Source organism: Phalacrocorax aristotelis, chromosome W, assembly GCF_949628215.1.
Source record: "Phalacrocorax aristotelis chromosome W, bGulAri2.1, whole genome shotgun sequence".
NCBI lineage: Eukaryota > Metazoa > Chordata > Aves > Suliformes > Phalacrocoracidae > Phalacrocorax > Phalacrocorax aristotelis.
The window spans coordinates 12953576-12973098 of NC_134310.1; positions in this window are offsets into that span (position 1 = coordinate 12953576).

A 19523-nucleotide genomic window follows, 5' to 3' on the forward strand; every position below is an offset into this window, starting at 1 on the left:
TTCCACAGCAACATAGGCTTCCTTCATGGCATTCACTGAAATTCTCATCTCACTAAATATCAGTGCACAAAACAAACGTCTTCCAAAGTATACATGATTGAAAATTGGCCATCCACTAGCACCCGTTCATTTTTGTGTTTTTTTTGTACCATGACACATATGTTTGGACATTTTGTTCAGAAGGATGCCAACTTGCTTACCTCAAGCAAAGGGATTCCATTGCTTGCCTACACTAATATGCTTTGCCACAAACAGCTTTGCAGATCTCTGCTGCATAGTGTGCAGATCTTAATAGAAGCATATCATTAATGTTAAAGGCACATCTAATCTTCAAGGCTGATCTTTAGGAAAACACTTTTGCAAAAGAAAAAAAACTTGTGTGTTGAGATAAGAACAGTTTAATAATGACAATAAAATAATAATTATAATAATGATTATTATTACAGTAATAACGATAATGATATAATAAAAGGGAAAAGGGAAAAAGGGAAAACAACAGAAACACAAATGATACAACTGCTCACCACCTGCCGACCAACGTTGCCGGTCCCCAACCCACGACTGCTGCTTCCCTTCTCCCCCGGCCAGCTCCTCCCAGGTAACATACTGGGCATGACATTACATGATATGGAATATCCCTTTGGTCAGTTTGAATACGCTCTCTTAGCTGTGCCCCCTCCCCTCCCGGCTTCTTGTGCACCCAGCAGAGCATGGGAAGCTAGAAATGTCCTTGACTAGTACAAGCACTGACCAGCAACAGCCAAAACATCTGTGTGTTATCTCAACAGGTTTTTTTGCATGCTAAGTTCAAAGCACAGCACTATGCCAGCTAGAGTGAAGAAAATGAACTCTATCCCAGCTACAACCATGACAGTATCCACCCCTTATTCCATATCATTTACGTCATGCTCAGGTCCCATACTATCCAGTACAATTTCAATAACACCTATCCGCCTTCGCATCCTTTATCAGAACATACAGATTTAATTTATCATTCCCCTAGCCTATGGACCACCCCTGTAAAATGTCTGTGAAATGTCCATTGAGTTCATTTAGTCCATGACTTTGGGTTTCATCTATTGTAAGAGTCTTTCAGAGAGGTGCTGTGTGTGGTGTTGGATTCTTGCATGCTGAAGTCAGTCCTCGTTCCATCACCGCTGCACTGTTAGTTCTTGTTCTCTCAGTGCTGCACTTCGCTTGGTTCAATTGAAAGTTCATTTTTTATTATTATTAATTTGGGAGATTCCCACCATGATACCATTGATATGGCATATAGCAACCATAGTAGTGATGACATACAACATTATACGGCAATTAACAGCATACCATTCAGTTCATTGGCTGTTTTCACCCAAAATCAAATCCCCTTGAGGTACACACTGGCCTCATCCATCTTCCCGCATCACCCACCAAGTGCACCCAGGTCCTTGAGCAAACGCAGTCCCATGAATGGGTTTGCCTTTGCCTGAGGCAGGAAGAACCCAGACTGTTTTGCCCAGCATATTTTTTATGTGCACTACAGGGACTCTATCCCCTTCCACAGTATGTAAGGATTCTGATTGGGCAGGGCCAGCTTGTCTGGCAGATCCCCTCGTGTTGACTAACCAGGTGGCTTTTGCTAAATGTCTATCCCAGTGCTTGAATGTTCCACCCCCAACATTTCTCTCAGTGTAGTTTTTAACAGTCCATTGTATCTTTTGATTTTCCCAGAGGCTGGTGCGTGATAGGGGATGTGATACACCCACTCAATGCCCTGCTCTTTGGCCCAGCTGTCTACGACGTTGTTTCGGAAATTAGTCCCTTTGTCTGACTCAATTCTCTCTGGGGTGCCATGTTGCCACAGGACTTGTTTTTCGAGGATAGTATTCTGGGCAGTGGCGTGGGGCATGGGATATGTTTCCATCCAGCCAGTTGTTGTTTCTACCATTGTCAGCACATGGCGCTTGCCTTGGTGCGTTGGTGGGAGTATGACAGAGTCAATTTGCCAGGCCTCCCCATATTTATATTTCAGCCATCGTCCCCCATACCAAAGAGGCTTTACCCGCTTCGCTTGCTGGACTGCAGCGCATGTTTCACATTCGTGGATAACCTGTGCAAGAGCATCCATGGTCAAGTCCACCCCTCGATCACGAGCCCACCTGTATGTTGCATCTCTCCCTTGATGGCCTGAGGTGTCATGGGCCCACCGAGCTAGAAATAGTTCACTGTATATGTTGCCAGTCCAGACACACCCAGCTACTTCAGCCTTGGCAGCCTGATCTACCTGCTGGTTGTTTTGATGTTCTTCAGTGGCCTGACTCTTGGGGACGTGAGCATCCACATGACGTACCTTTACAACCAGGTTCTCTAACCGGGCAGCAATATCTTGCCACAATGCGACGGCCCAGATGGGTTTGCCTCTGCGCTGCCAGTTGCTTTGCTTCCACTGCTGTAACCAGCCCCACAGGGGATTTGCCACCATCCAGGAGTCAGTATAGAGATAGAGCACTGGCCACTTTTCCCATTCAGCAGTGTTTAAGGCATGCTGGATGGCCTTTACCTCTGCAAACTGGATCGATTCACCTTCTCCTTCAGCAGTTTCTGCTACTTGTCGTGCAGGACTCCATACAGCAGCCTTCCATCTCCGGTGCTTTACCACAAGGCAGCAGTACCCATCAGTGAACAAGGCATATTATTTCTCATTTTCTGGCAGTTTGTTATACAGTGGGGATTCGTCAGCATGTGTCACCTCCTCCTCTGGTGATATTCCAAAGTCTTTGCCTTCTAGCCAGTCCATAATCACGTCCAAGATTCCTGAGAGACTGGGGTTTCCTACTCGAGCCCGCTGGGTGATCAGGGCAACCCATTTACTCCATGTACCATCAGTTGCATGACGTGGAGAGGGGACGTTCCCTCTGAACATTCAGCCCAGCACTGGCAGTCGGGGTACCAGGAGCAGCTGTGCTTCAGTACCAACCACTTCTGAAGCAGCTCGGACCCCTTCATATGCTGCCAATATCTCTTTTTCAGTTGGAGTATAGCGGGCTTCGGACCCTCTGTATCCCCGACTCCAAAACCCTAGGGGTCGACCTTAGGTCTCCCCTGGCGCTTTCTGCCAGAGGCTTCAGGTAGGGCCATTCTCCCCGGCTGCAGTGTAGAGCACATTTTTTATATCTTGTCCTGCCCGGACTGGCCCAAGAGCTACTGCATGAACTATTTCTCGTTTAATCTGTTCAAAGGCTTGTTGTCGCTCAGGGCCCCATTTGAAATCATTTTTCTTCTGGGTCACTTGATAGAGAGGGTTTACAATCAGGCTGTAGTGTGGAATATGCATTCTCCAAAAACCCACAATGCCCAAGAAAGCTTGTGTTTCCTTTTTGCTGGTTGGTGGAGACATGGCTGCTATTTTGTTGATCACATCCATGGGGATCTGATGACGACCATCTTGCCATTTTATTCCCAAGAACTGGATTTCTCGTGCAGGTCCCTTAACTTTACTTTTTTTTATGGCGAAACCAGCTTTCAGGAGGATTTGAACTATTTCCTTTCTCAAAAACTTCTTCTGCTGTATTGCCCCACACAATGATGTCATCAATGTATTGTAGGTGTTCAGGAGCTCCACCTTCTTTCAAAGCATTATGGATCAGTCCATGGCAAATGGTAGGGCTGTGTTTCCACCCCTGGGGCAGTCGATTCCAGGTGTACTGGACGCCCCTCCAAGTAAAAGCAAACTGTGGCCTGCACTCTGCTGCCAGAGGGATGGAGAAGAATGCATTAGCGATATCAGTTGTGGCATACCACTTGGCTGCCTTGGACTCCGGTTCGTATTGAAGTTCTAGCATGTCTGGCACAGCAGCACTCAACGGTGGAGTGACTTTGTTCAGGCCACGGTAGTCTACTGTTAGTCTCCACTCTCCATTAGACTTCCGGACTGGCCATATGGGACTGTTAAAGGGTGAGTGGGTCTTACTGATGACTCCTTGGCTCCTCAGTTGGTGAATGAGTTTATGGATGGGGATCAGAGAGTCTCTGTTGGTGCGATATTGCCGCCGGTGCACTGTTGTGGTGGCGATCGGCACCTGTTGTTCTTTGACCTTCAGCAACCCCACAACAGAAGGGTCCTTCGAGAGGCCAGGCAAGGTAGACAGCTGTTTATTTTCCGCCGTCTCCAAGGCAGCTACACCAAAAGCCCACTTGTACCCTTTTGAGTCCTTGAAATACCCTCTCCTGAGATAGTCTATGCCAAGGATGCATGGAGCCTCTGGGCCAGTCACAATGGGGTGCTTTTGCCACTCATTCCCAGTGAGGCTCACTTCGGCCTCCAATACAGTTAGCTCTTGGGATCCCCCTGTCACTCCACCAATGCTAATAGGTTCTGCCCCTATATAGTTTGATGGCATTAAGGTGCACTGTGCACCAGTGTCCACTAAAGCTTTATACTCCTGTGGGTCAGATGTGCCAGGCCATCGGATCCACACAGTCCAGTAAACCCGGTTATCCCTTTCCTCCACCTGGCTGGAGGCAGGGCCCCCCTAGTCCTGATCATAGTATTCATCACTCACTTCCGGTAAATATGAATCACGGGTGTCTCTGTTAAGATCAGTCAGGACATCAGCACTTCTGCTCCTCTGTCTGGGGAATTGCTTACTGGAAACTGGAGCAGCAGGTCTCCTGGAGAAACTCCCCTGAGTGATTGTTTTCCCTTGCAGCTCACGTACCCATGCCTCTAAGGCTGAGGTAGGTTTTCCATCCCACTTCTTCATGTCCTCTCCGTGATCACGCAGGTAAAACCATAGGGTGCCCCGTCGTGTGTATCCCTTCTCTTGAGCCAAGGGACGCTTACTCCTAATGGCTGAGATACTGGTCCGTACTGGTGGGGAGTAGGACCTATCTTCTTTGAGTTGCTGGAAGTCTCGGGACAGTTTCTCAACAGCAGAGACGAGCGAGGAAGAGAGATTCGCTTCATATTCCCGGAGTTTATCAATCAACTCAGCCACCGTTGGTGTCTCATCATCTTTCCAGGACATCACTGCCAATGAGTTTGCATATGAGGATGGTGCGCTCCGTACAAACTTCCACCACATGGGTCGTGTGCACTCGGCTTCATCTGGATCTTTGGAGGACCGTTGATCATCCAGGTCACCATAAACCACCTCAGGCATGGCTAATTCCCTTAGATGCTGAATGCCTTTCTCCATGGTCATCCATTTTCCTAGGCAAAATACAATATCTTCTTTGAAGGGATACCTCTCTCTCACCGCGGACAGGAGCCGCCTCCAGAGGCTGAGGGCTTGTGTTCCTTTTCCAATTGCTTTATCAATGCCCCCTTCCCTAGAGAGGGATCCCAGTTGTTTGGCTTCCTTCCCCTCTAATTCCAAACTACTGGCCCCATTATCCCAGCATCGGAGCAGCCAGGTGATAACGTGTTCACCTGAATGACGCCCGAAATCTTTCCGTATATCCTGCAACTCACTCAAGGATAGAGATCGGGTAGTTTCCGTTTCTTGTACACATTCTTCCTCTTCCTCCTCCTCTTCTCGTGATGGTCCTGGTTCCTCGTAATCTCTTTCTAAATGAGTTGACCTTCTCTTCCATGATTTCTTCTTGCGTATAGGGGCGACTGATACTGGCACAGGTTGGTCCTCTGGTTTAGCTGCAATGCTTGGCACTGGGGTTTGAGTAGCTGCAGTGCCTGTCATGGGGGTTTGAGTGGCCGCCGTGCTCGTCACTGGGGTTGGAGTAGCTGCAGTATCTGTCGTGGCGGGTTGGGTGGCCGCAGTGCTCGTCACTGGGGTTGCAGTAGCTGCAGTATCTGTCGTGGCGGGTTGGGTGGCCGCAGTGCTTGTCGCTGGGGTTGGAGTAGCTGCAGTATCTGTCGTAGGGGGTTGGGTGGCCGCAGTGCTTGTCGCTGGGGTCGGAGTAGCTGCAGTGTCTGTCTTGGGGGTTTGAGTGGCCGCAGTGCTTGTCACGGGGGTTGGAGTAGCTCCCTTCTCTTTCCCTTGGGGGTACTGAATAGTGTTAAATCGGGCTCGATAGGCATAAGCCAGACCCCAGCACATTGCAGTGATTTGTATCTCCCTGGAATTGCCAGGGTGACAACATACTTCCTCCAAATGTTCTACTAATTTTTCAGGATTCTGCACTTGTTCAGGGGTGAAGTCCCACACCACGGGGGGTGCCCACCGTCTTAGGCATTTGCCCATACTATCCCACATACCCTGCCACGCATAGCTATCGAGCCTTGGGACAGATCTCTGGATTATATTCTTAACTTGCTTACTAACCTTAGACAGATCTGATACCATCTGCCAAAGCAATATCAACAGATGTATCTTGACTACACAAGGATGTTCAAGATACTGAAAAGTTGTTGTAATGAAGGAGGAGACATTACATAAGATGGTAGCTACGGTGCCATTCTGTATTTCCTCCATAAAAAACTTCTCAGAGGAGGAGGTATAATTGCTAATTGCCTCCATGAGGTGGTAGCTGTAGTACAGTAACGGCTTCCATGCAAGACCTAAATAACCAATAACAGTCAAGGCCAGTGTTTTAATAACAAGTCTCCTAGGCAAAATATCTCTAATCACTGCAGAGCACAGCAAACTGACAAAACCAACAGCAAGTTTTAACATGTACTTTACAATCAGCATGGTAAAGACTGGACAAACTAATACTGAGAGTAGATGAATCAATGCTGTGACCAGCAACTGTTATTATCTCAAACCCTTCGTGCCCCACATTGGGCGCCAAAAATAGACTGTCGTGGTTCAGCCTCAGCTGGCAACTGAACACCACGCAGCCGCTCGCTCACCCCCCCCACCCCTGTGGGATGGGGAAGAGAATCGGACGAGCAAAAGAACTTGTGGGTTGAGATAATAACAGTTTAATAATGACAATAAAATGATAATGATAAATGATTATGATAATAATGACAATAATGTTAATATAATAAAAGGGAAAAGGAAGGGAAAGGGAAAAACAGGGGGAAAAAAACCACAGAAACACAAATGATACAACTGCTCACCACCCGCCGACTGACGCTGCCCGGCCCCGAGCCGCGATTGCTCCCCCCTCCCCCGGCCAGTCCCTCCCAGCTTCTTGTGCACCCAGCAGAGCATGGGAAGCTAGACATGTCCTTGACTAGTATAAGCGCTACCCAGCAACAGCCTAAACATCTGTGTGTTATCTCAACAGGTTTTGTTTTCCATGCTAATTTCAAAGCACAGCACTATACCAGCTAGAGTGAAGAAAATTAACTCTATCCCAGCTAAAACCATGACAGTGTTGAAACACTGGAACAGGTTGCCCAGACTGGTTGTAGATCCCCATCCCTGGAAACGTTCAAGGTCAGGTTGGATGGGGCTCTGAGCAACCTGATCTAGTTGAAGATGTCCCTGCTCATTGCAGAGGGTTAGAACTAGATGATCTTCAAAGGTCCCTTCCAACCCAAACCATTCTATTATTCTAATTATATAAGCATTTTTGAAAAAAATTACATTGTTCATTTGTAAATGTATTAGAGCAATAAAATTACATATTCCTTTGTTCACTTTTTTTTGGTGTACTGGTCATATTATACCTGAGACTTCAAATATCCTCTGGTCTTTAACATTCTGTTTAATTAATGTTAAAGCCAGGCTTGGGCTTGATTTCAGGTAGCAAAACCACAGGGATGAAGACACAGAAAGAACAGGTCAAAATCAGTTTGAAAATTCAGCATACACAAACTTGTATACATTAATGAGCAATTTTAATTTGCTGTATGATAGGCCCAACCTAGTTCTTATTTATAGGAGCTGCCTCACTTAAACTAGGGAAACACCTTATGTAAGTAATGACTACCTGAATAACTGGGACCTTACAGGATTTGGCTCTACACATAAGTAATAGTTTGTACAACGTCTTCTGATTTGGCAGATGTTTTGGCCTACATTCCTACAGATACTTTGGTTTATATTGTTTACAAAAACATGGGTTAAATACACCGAAACTTAATTTTTCTTAGGTCAGCATGGAAAAATATTATAAGTTAAATGTAACAAATTAAACATTTGTGTTAAATATAGTATCTTATGTTTATCATGTGTATAGCAAGTCTATGTATTTGTATCCTATACATTATTAGCAAAATGTGGTTCAAGTGGCTGACTTTCATTTACATTAACTGGCATACCTTTTTCCTTCAATGATATTCTATTTGTTGTGCAGATACTGAGAGGCATGGAAAAAAACTAATGAATATTTCTAAGCAAAATGCTTCACAAATGTATCCCATTTATGTTCAAAATATACTATTTCACTGGGGGAATTTTTGTTTCAGCATCATCTATCAACAGTGTTTAGAATAAGAGCAGTATCTTTCAAATGCAGCATTTGGAAGTCACCATTTGTCATTAAATGTAACTGTGTGTCCAAGAGCTTTGTAATAATAGCCTTTATTAAACTGGGGACTGTTTGAGGGTTTCTGTTGCCCTTTGAAGTTCTTAATTATTAGTTGTATCAAGACTTTTATGGCAGACTTAAGGTTAAACTATATAATTAAAATAAACTTCCAAGAGAAATAAAAAGGCTTTACATGTTTTAATTAAATTTTTGAGCGTCAAGGTTTTAAAAATAATATATGTTTTGATTTTCTTATGATGGCATAGTAGAATGCAACATACATTAGACAAAATATTGGTAGCTATTTATGGAAATAATAGCTAAGCATGATGCATGTAAATGATCTATTTGCTACGTATGAATGGTTAAAGTGCTAATTAAATAGTTGGTATTCAAGTCTATGCTCGTCCATTGTTTAGTGACATACAAATTCAGTGATGTGTGCCAGCAGACATTTTAAGTTGAATGTTTTCTCCTCTATGCTCTTTGTCATGAAATGGTGGCACCATGATGGGAAAACTAATGTAAGCAAAACACTGAAAAATGCTTTAATAATGTTTTAACCATGTAACAACACTAGTCTAGTTTTCTAATGAATTTTTAATTCCTTTCCTCTTATAAGGATGTTATGAGTTACTGCTGATGCATATTAAATCATACATGAGTCATTTTCTTGCTAAACTTGCAGAAAATTACTAAATGCTAATGCATCAAATGGGGCTTACTATATATGGCAGAGTAAATATGCCCTCACGGGTTTTCTGCAATCAATATCCTGTACTTCATTAGCAACTAGATAAAGGTCTGTTGTGAAAAGGAAAACTATTGCATATACAGTGCAAAATTATTATATCTATGATGTCTACATGATGATTAAAACCCAGTCTAGAATTAGAATTTGCACAAGAGTAAAACTAAAATTCCTTGACAAGTTGAGAGAGCTGGGGTTGTTTAGCCTGGAGAAGAGATGGCTCCAGGGAGACCTTATTGTGGCCTATCAATACTTAAAGGGGGCTTATAAGAAAGACGGGAACAGACTTTTGTCGTGGTTCAGCCCCAGTCAGCAACTAAATACCACGCAGCTGCTCGCTCACTCCCCCCACCCCTGTGGGACAGGGGAGAGAATCGGAAGAGCAAAAGCACAAAAAAGAAAAAGCTTGTGGGCTGAGATAAGAACAGTTTAATAATTACAATAAAATATTATAATTATTATTATTATAACAATTATAATATAATAAAAGGGAAAAAGGGAAAAAAACAGAAACAAACAATACAACCACTCACCACCTGTCCCTGAGCCGTGATTGCTGCCTCCCTTCCCCAGCCAGCTCCTCCCAGTTAACATACTGGGCATGACATTACATGATATGTAATCTTTGGCCAGTAAAAGTTTATGTAAAACTTTGGCCAGTTTGAATCCACTCTCTTAGCCATGCCCCCTCCCCTCCCAGCTTCTTGCGCACCCGGCAGAGCATGGGAAGCTAGAAAAGTCCTTGACTAGTACAAGCACTACCCAGCAACAACCAAAACATCGGTGTGTTATCAACATTGTTTTCATACTAAGGCCAAAGCACAGCACTATGCCAGCTGCAGTGAAGAAAATTAACTCTATCCCAGCTAAAACCATGACAACCTGTTGTGATAGGACAAGGGGTAATGGTTTCAAACTAAAAGAGGGTAGATTCAGACTAGAGATTGGGAAGAATTTTTTACGATGAGGGTGGTGAAACACTGGAACAGGTTGCCCAGACTGGTTGTAGATGCCCCATCCCTGGAAACGTTCAAGGTCAGGTTGGATGGGGCTCTGAGCAACCTGATCTAGTTGAAGATGTCCCTGCTCATTGCAGAGGGTTAGAACTAGATGATCTTCAAAGGTCCCTTCCAACCCAAACTGTTCTATGCGTCTATGAAGTACAGTTAAATGACCTCCCTGAAAGCAGTCTAGTACTGCTAATAACCACCAGGAAGTTCACTGAGCCTTTGCACATTTAGTATTGAATGCTAGGTTTAAAATACACATAGCCCATGGTATTAATTTTGCACTTTTTTATATATCTCTGACTGTCACTGATAAATCCATAGCCACCAAAATCTTGCCAGCTCCTCACTATTTCTCAGTGCAAGTTAAAAATGCTGTTCTTACTGCTATATACACTAACCTCCCACCCACATTAATTGCTCCATTCCTGTATTCCTGTTAATAGAAACTATATATATATCAGTCAACATATATTTGAATTGATAGCATGGTCCCAATAAGAATGGCATCACTGTGTCATGGTTTTGGCTGGGATAGAGTTAAATTTCTTCATAGTAGCTAGTATGGGACTATGTTTCGGATTTGTGCTGGAAACAGTGTTGATAATGTTTTAGTTGTTGCTAAGTAGCGCTTACACTGGTCAAGGACTTTTTCAGCTTCCCATGCTCTGCCAGGTGCACAAGAAACTGGGAGGGGACACAGCCAGAACAGCTGACCCAAACTGACCAACGGGATATTCCATACCATATGATGTCATGCTCAGTATATAAAGCTGGGGGAAGAAGGAGGAAGGGGGGGGATGTTTGGAGTGATGGTGTCTGTCTTCCCAAGTAAACATTATGCTTGATGGAGCTCTGCTTTCCTAGAGGTGGCTAAACACCTGCCTGCCGATGGGAAGTAGCAAATAAATTCCTTGTTTTGCTTTGTTTGTGCACAGTTTTTTTTCTTTCCCTATTAAACTGTCTTTATCTCAACCCAGGAGTTTCCTCACTTTTACTCTTCTGATTCTCTGCCCCATCCCACTGTGGGGGGAGTGAGTGAGCGGCTGTGTGGTGCTTAGTTGCCAGCTCGGGTTAAACCATGACACACTAACAATCTTATTAATAAAAAAAAAAAAATGCATTTAATGAAGGAAACTTGGGGGTTTGGGTTGGGGTTTTTTTTGCTGGGGGTATGTTGGGGGGGGGATTATTTGGGGGTGGTTTGTTTTTTTTTTACACATCTGGAATATTCTTTCTACCTGGTGCAAAAAAAAGACTATTTGAAAATAAATTTATGCTTTGCCCTACAGTTATTTTTAATTAGTTTTTATAAATAAGTAATGCATAATATATTATTTAGATGCAATGGTCTTAAGAATTTGAGTGATATTTCAACTACAATTGTAGTAATTTATTTATCAATGAAAAATTTACATAATCACACTTCAAAATCCAGTGGACTAGAGAGATATCAGAAAGACACCCAGGAACATGCACAATGACTCTGGGCATTAAATTTACTTAATAATGCAGTGGTGTGCAAGATGTCATATCTAACATCACTATATTTGGTTAACCATTTTTAAATTATGAAAGCATAAATACTGTTTTCTCTTTTTAGTTTCATTTTATGAAAAAGACAATTTTTAAATACAGAATAGGATTAGAATATTCTATAGCAAATATAATATTATTCCTAGTAGAATGTAAGTGAATTTAAGTATAATTTACAATAAAACCCTGGAGTCTCTCTTTTTCAACTGTCAGAAGAAACATTGATTTTTATTATCATAATATCATTAAATAGTTATTTATTTAGTTCAGTTATTTTAGATTATCACATTGGCAATCAATTGTAAACAACAATGCAGGAGAGAAATGGAAGTTTTCTGACTTGTCATTGTAGACAGATGGGTGATAGCGGTAACTCACTCTTGTTAACTCAGTTGTACTATGAATCTTCCCTTAGCATGTGAAGTCTTTTTGAGGTAAATGTGGTAGAGCTTATGGTTACTGGGAGTGTAGTGAACTTACTTCATGAAAGTGCATATGCAGATACAGATCATAGGGTTTTTTTAAGCATTTAAACTTACATATGCATACACATACACACAAACAAGTTTGAGTGCATACGTCAATTCTGTTCATGTATGTTTCTAAAATAAAAAGAGAATCTACATAGCTATCATATGAAACTAATTTATGCTATTTGAGAATTAGGTGGATTTAGAGGAAGATATGAAATTAATAGTCATACATTTCCAACAATATATTTATGGCTACTGGTAAAATATTGGTACCTCATAAAATCCTCAATACTCAACTAAGCAGTAACCTATATAATGTATGCTTACATCAATTACAGCTATAGGAAAGGAGGTTTTAATGGTCTTTTTTGAAGCAAATATTTAATACAGAAAAATCAGTGAAAAATTAGCTCCAGTTCCATTTCAGTTGGTAGCACCACAAGGTTATACTATTCTGTAAACCTACAGAGAAGTCTACAGTGCTTCAATAGAAATTGCTTTCTGTGACAGAAAACAGCTAAAGACAATAATTTATATTTATACGAAAGTGTTAATTTTACATTTTTTTATGTACCACAGCTGCTGCTGAAGTGAGAACAACTCACACATGTACATTCTATCCTTATTGTGCAGGTTTTCTGTTACTGACTTCAGCTTTCTCATACAAGGTTATTGCGTTAGATTCCAATTACATTAAACTATTACTGATATTATCATGATAATGATATTATTTTATAACACCCCAAACTCTTGTTTCCTAAAGATAATATTCTATATGACAATGACAGTGGAGTATTTTTATGTTAATGTCCCTTTCAGAGAACTGACATTATTAACAGAATAAATGTAACTTATTTGAAAAGATGTCTCTTGAAAATTCTGATTAAAAAAACAACTGTATGTCGCTTTGTCTTTGCACAGAGTTTATTTTGGAATTAAAATTATGCTGATCAGACCATACAGGTTCTTTACAAAGGGCCAAATGCTGGTATTATTCAAGTCCAAAGATAGACTGACCAAGCTTTGACCCAAAGCATGGGACATTCAATTTTCCCAAACAACTCTTCTTAGACTTTAAACAAGACAAATTACTGATCATTTCTCATAGTCATTCGTTTATGAAGCTCATTTTGACCTAGTTTCTATTTTCTCCATACTGATACACAAACCGGAAGTGGAAAGACTAAACAGAAGGTGGTTCCTTACCTAAATCTTTTATATTGGCGGTTCCCTTAGTTTCTGTATCAGAGGAGGCTGGTGATCCTGCTCACTGCTGTGACCTTACTCACATGGTTTTCAGCATCATCAAAGCCATAACAGTCTACAAAACATTAAGCAAATGAAGACGACCAGTGTTCTTATCAAATTGCACTTTAGCATAAATATTTAAATAATCAGTATTTAGGATAAGTGAATAAATATCAGTTCATCATTACCTTCCAATGTTACATGCCTCAGATTTTTGTAAGAGCTCAAGGAACTGAAAAAGATGTTCTCACAACAGGCAAGAAACCACCTACACCTGGAGGAACAACCTCGATCTTGCCCTGAACTCTATGCATCCCATGATTATGTCTACATTAAATATGTGTGTGTTTACCATGTGTTTACCATTCTACTATAAATTATTGTACAAATACCTGTATTTAGGTGTAGCCCAGATGCAAAAATATTTAAAGACAAGAGGTTACAGATATAAAATTGAATAACATTACAAATGGTTGGGGTAGCAAAAAAACATTTTCAAAATGCTACTTCTTGTAAGAAAATCTACTACTGATGCAGTGAAGAATCAGCAGTATTTCCATTGTATCAAATATTGCCTCAGAGTTAAAGCAAAACAGTGTAGCATGGAAAAATTAGCCCTTCTTATCAGCCTATGGCAGAGCCCTAGGAAAGAACAATTCTGAGATCTGTTGGAACTGCTGCTGTTTACCTATGAAAGAAAAAACTTGGCAAGGCCTTGATGCTGGGGAGGCAACATTAGTCATTAAGGTACATTTTAGAAATGCAGCTTTACCCTGACTGTTAATAGACCACTGAACTAGGAAAGGCAATAGTGGGCAGCTGGAACTGAGGAGGAGTGTCCCTGTCTGACCAGGTGTCCTTGTATCATACTTGCCCTTACTCCTTGTCTTCCTTGGCCTCCATGCAGGCTAAAAGGAAAGTGGCCATGCACCATACCAAGGTGGATTTAGCTTCACCTTAAAGAACTGAAGAGTTAAGATGGTATCATTAGCTGCACACAGCATGATTTCTCTCTAATCCTTTCTGGAATTTACAAGAAGTTTAAATGTCCATGCATGATGTTATTAACTGGCTTTAGTAAGTACTTAAGACACAAATTTTTTTATAAAATACCTCTGGTCAACTTCTTTCTACCAAAAGGGGATAGCTCAGCCTTCTGACGACACACTGGTCAGGAGGTAACTCTCCACAGCCTGGGAGGCTTTCCTGAGGCATGAAGAGGGAGGGGGGCATGGAGCAGCTCCCAGCTCCCCCACCCCATCACCACGTTGCAATGATGCAAACTTACACAAAGGCACACCGAAACAGTTAATAGCCACCACTGTCTCCCTTGGCATACTGTTCACGCAGTCCTCGTGGCCAGGCAGCGAGGTGCACCAGGTGAGGGGCCGCAAGGCAACCCTCAAGCCAAGGGACAGTCACACACCTGGAGAGGTCTCACTTTATTCACAGGAGGAGCTTTCCACATGCAAATGAAAGCACTTGGCATAATGACAAATCAGTATAATAATAACTCAGTGTCATAGTTTAGCCAGCAACTCAGCCCCACACAGTCACTCCCCCACCAGTGGGATGGGGGAGAGAATCAGAAGGGTAACGCTCATGGATTGAGATAAGAACAGTTTAATAATTAAAATTTTTAAAAAGCAACAACAAAAATGCAATGGAAAGGAAAACAAGAGGCACAAAACCCTGGGGGGACGAACCACCAAAACAAACAGCACACAACACAACCACCCACCAACCCAACACCACACCTCAAGCCACAAACTGCCCCCCCTTAATATACTGGTCATGGTGCCACATGGTATGGAATGAACATCCCATTGGCCAGTCAGGGTCAGCTGCCCCACCTGTGGCCCCGCCCCTCCCAGCCTCCCACCGACATGGCAGAGCGCAGGAAGCTGGAAAGGTACCCGACCACTACAGTGAAGAGAATTAACCCCTTCTCAGCCAAAACCAGCATACTCAGTATAAGTATATAAGCTAAATACATATGTACATAACTATATATAAGACTATAGTAGGAAAAAGGTCGGCAGCCACTGGGACGTGAGGGAGGATGATCCCCAGCATGACTAACATGGCCCAGCAGCACCTAGGAGAGCCCTGCCGCTGCTGCTGGTCTCCCAGGAAACGCTAATCAGCACCCCAGTTGCAGGAGGCGCGCAACACTCCACTGGTAGCAGACTGCCATCTCGGCAGAGCAGCAGCCCTCAGCGGTGGGAGGTCGTGGGGGTTGTCTTCAGTCCTGCAGAGGTGCCTCCCGCACGACGCTCACTGCAGGCTGAGGCGACCAGGGCAGCAAGCAGGTTCCAACACCAAGGTTTCAGCTCATCTCCAGTTGAATTCAGTTGGAAAAGCTGTTAAGGGTGAAGTGACCCCTCCCTGGGAGGCCAGTGGCCTGGGTAACCCTCAAGCTTGCCAAGGATGGCCAGGCCCCACGCAGGGCAAGCTGGGGTGGGAGGGTGGCAGGTGCAGTGCTGCCCGCAGCTTCCTCATTTTCCAGAAGGGAACCCTCGTGCATGGACTCTATAGGGCCAAAGCACAAGGCCTTTCCTTCACTGGGGTCCCAAAGAATCTTTGTTCTCCCCTGCCCCATGTGTTTGTCCACTGTAGACAACAGATTGGGGGAATGGGGCCAGAGCCCCTTTCTTGGCAAGCTACACTTTAATAATAGATTTCCCCATACTGTCTTCAACACATACAGGAGTGGGCAACCATTAATCCAATCTTTCTTTCAGTGGCAGCTCTAAGAACAAGAACTGCAAGATTTGGCTCATTAATAGCTAAGTCTTAATCATATTGAATTAGGGGGGAAATTGCATTAACTTTAATGACACAGACTGAACACCCCACTTCCCTTCCTTTCTCCTACTATATGTATGCATATAAATCTGCTAAACAACACTCTGGTATGAGACTCAGTCCTGTTTCCAGCAAAGCTAATAGCACAATTTCATCCAGATTAGACTCTGGCCCTTGCAGGTAATCTTCACACCTGCTTTACACCACACACTATAAATGTATAGGTCTATATATACATGTACATATGTATATAGCTAAATACGTGTGACAGGTTCAAGAAGAACAAAACAGGTTATTGTTAGTAGAAAACTGTGAAGCCAAAGGGCTCCCTTCTTCTCCTTTCCCGTTCCCTCCCAGAAAGGGCCATAAAAATGTATATCATGCATTTACCATTTAGTGGGGAAATTTGTCATAAGTCTGACATTTTCTTTCCTCTAAATTAAAATAATGAAGGATGTAAGGGCTAATTAACCCCAGGGTGTGAAATCTATGAAACTGTTGTGCATTTTAAAAATCTAAATGGACTTTTTCATTGCATGAGGCCAACTGTATGAGGTTCAACAAGGCTAAGTGCTGGGTCCTGCACTTGGGTCACAACAACCCCATGCAACGCTACAGGCTTGGGGAAGAGTGGCTGGAAAGCTGCCTGGCGGAGAAGGACCTGGGGGTGTTGGTCGACTGCCAGCTAAACATGAGCCAGCAGTGTGCCCAGGTGGCCAAGGCGGCCAACAGCATCCTGGCTTGTATCAGGAATAGTGTGGCTAGCAGGAGTAGGGAAGTGATCGTGCCCCTGTACTTGACACTGGTGAGGCCACACCTCGAGTACTGTATTCAGTTTTGGGCCCCTCACTACAAGAAAGACATTGAGGTGCTGGAGTGTGTCCAGAGAAGGACAGCAAAGCTGGTGAAGGGTCTAAAGAACAAGTTTTATGAGGAGCGGCTGAGGGAACTGGGGTTGTTTAGCCTGGAGAAAAGGAGGCTGAGGGGAGACCTTATCGCTCTCTACAACTACCTGAAAGGAGGTTGTAGTGAGATGGGTGTTTGTCTCTTCTCCCAAGTAACTTGTGATAGGACAAGAGGAAACAGCCTCAAGCTGCACCAGGGGAGGTTTAGATTGGATATTAGGAAAAATTTCTTTACCGAAAGGGTTGTCAAGCATTAGAACAGGCTGCCCGAGGAAGTGGTTGCGTCACCATCCCTGGAGGTATTTAAAAGATGTGTAGACATGGTGCTTAGGGCCATGGTTTAGTGGTGGACTTGGCAGCATTAGATTAATGGTTGGACTCGATGATCTTAAGGGTCTTTTCCAACCTAAGCAATTCTATGATTCTATGATTGTGTCTCTGTGGGACTGCTACTTCACCTTCCCTTCTGGAGCTAGACAACAGAAATAAGAAAACAACTTCTAATTCACACTGGAAAGGCTGGATGTGCCCTAAAAGACAGCACACTGTTAAGTTCTTTATAAAATGAAATATTTCACATACTGAAATTTAAATATTTCTATTTTAATTGAAACAATTAATTTCTTCTATATTAATGTACATTAATGGCAACTTTAGGAAGGGGCAGATGCACTCATGAAAATGTCTATTCATACAACCAATTTCTGGACTGGTAAATATAGTTTCCCTAAGTGCCATATTTTGTACAATACTCAGCTTTTTTTACTGACAGTGCAACAGCCCCACTAGCGCTATGGCTTACTGAAGGTTTACAGAGTTTTGACTTTTCTTTCTACCTGCCATGAATGGAATTTAAACGTGTTCTAGTGTCATTCTGATCTTTGTACTTCAAGTCTGGATTATTCTAATTGCTATTATTGTTCTTAACTTACAATTAGTTTGAAATTAAGATAATACAACTTTTCTAACATTAACTTTTCACAAGCCACACTGAGTGGTGTCTCTGTCAGTATTACACAATAGAATTACAAATGTCAAATGCTGCAGATATTGTTCCTGCTTAGAAATCTACTAGGTAATGTGGTTGGCACAGATGTATTATTCATCAAAAGTGTAGTTGCTCATTGCTTTGCAGTTTTATGCTAAGAACTGTATGACATCTTATGAAACTAACAAAATCACAATTAGATTAAAAACACAGGCATTCAAATAAAATATATAACTCCTTGTAATGCATTTGGACTGTTTCTTTTTCTCAGTCTGCATTGTGAACAATGCTAATTGATATATGAATGCTAAATAGAGGACTAAACTGAATAGCACTTATAATAGAAACTGTTCTCAAGGAAAAAAAAAAGGTAATAAAAACTGAGAGAACTGGAAACATTTCTTCTGGTACCTGGATCTACACTGAGATATATTAACAGGTTTCACCAACACCTACAGAAATATATTAGCCATTACTTTGTTTATCAACTTCAGTCTTATTTCTTCTAAATATTCAAGGGGAAATCTTTCCCTAGGCTCAACTCAGAAGCAGCCCATGTAATATGGAGTACACTGATTTACATTTTATCAGTCCCAAGCTAGAGAGTTGGAATAGTTGCAAGATACAAGCTTGCTGACACAGTTTATTTTCTTAACTACATAAGAAGCAGGTTTGTAACTTGAACTTCTCAGGAAACTATAAGCCAGCTCTATATGCTGAATTCAAGTTCCCATAAGAAAAATCAAAAGTTTATCTGACTAAAATATTTTGTAAATGAACTCATTTTTCTCCGATTCTTTTTGCATTTTGGGCATTGTAGACCTTAGCAATGATATTAGTTCTAGTGTGGGAAAATATTATAATTGAGATCTGGTAAGTTATTTGCAGACTTCAAGTTTTTCTTTACACTGTGCTGACATTTAGTACAGCCCCAGTGAGGAAAACAATACTACCATTCATAGCTCTAGACCTAGATTTCAATTGACTTAAGCAGGCACAATGAAACTTGATCATTCACTGGTTACCCATATTGTGTTCTCAAATTTTCTCTCAGCAAAAGTATAATGACTCAGTATTGTATGGTTGCATAGACAAGGGCCCAGAACAAGAGACTAGTTTTGTCTGATGGTGTGAGAAAGTTGTGAAGGGATCTTTTCTTCCAGATGGTGTTAAATTTAGCTGCCTTTTTAACATTGGCCTTCACAGCAATCTGCTGCTCCCTTTTCACAAAGAATAAGCCTGGGTTCCTACTAGTTAACATGCATACTCAGTCAACTTGCAACTTCACTCCAACTGTTTTACAATGGAGCGATATGCTAAATAAACTTGATCTGTTTTTTCCCAGTGCTAAAACTAGCTTTCAAAGGACTGCTCAACTCATATTTACACTTCTTTTTATTTAAAGCTGTATATTGTTTGATTTTTTTACAAGTTTTAAGGAAA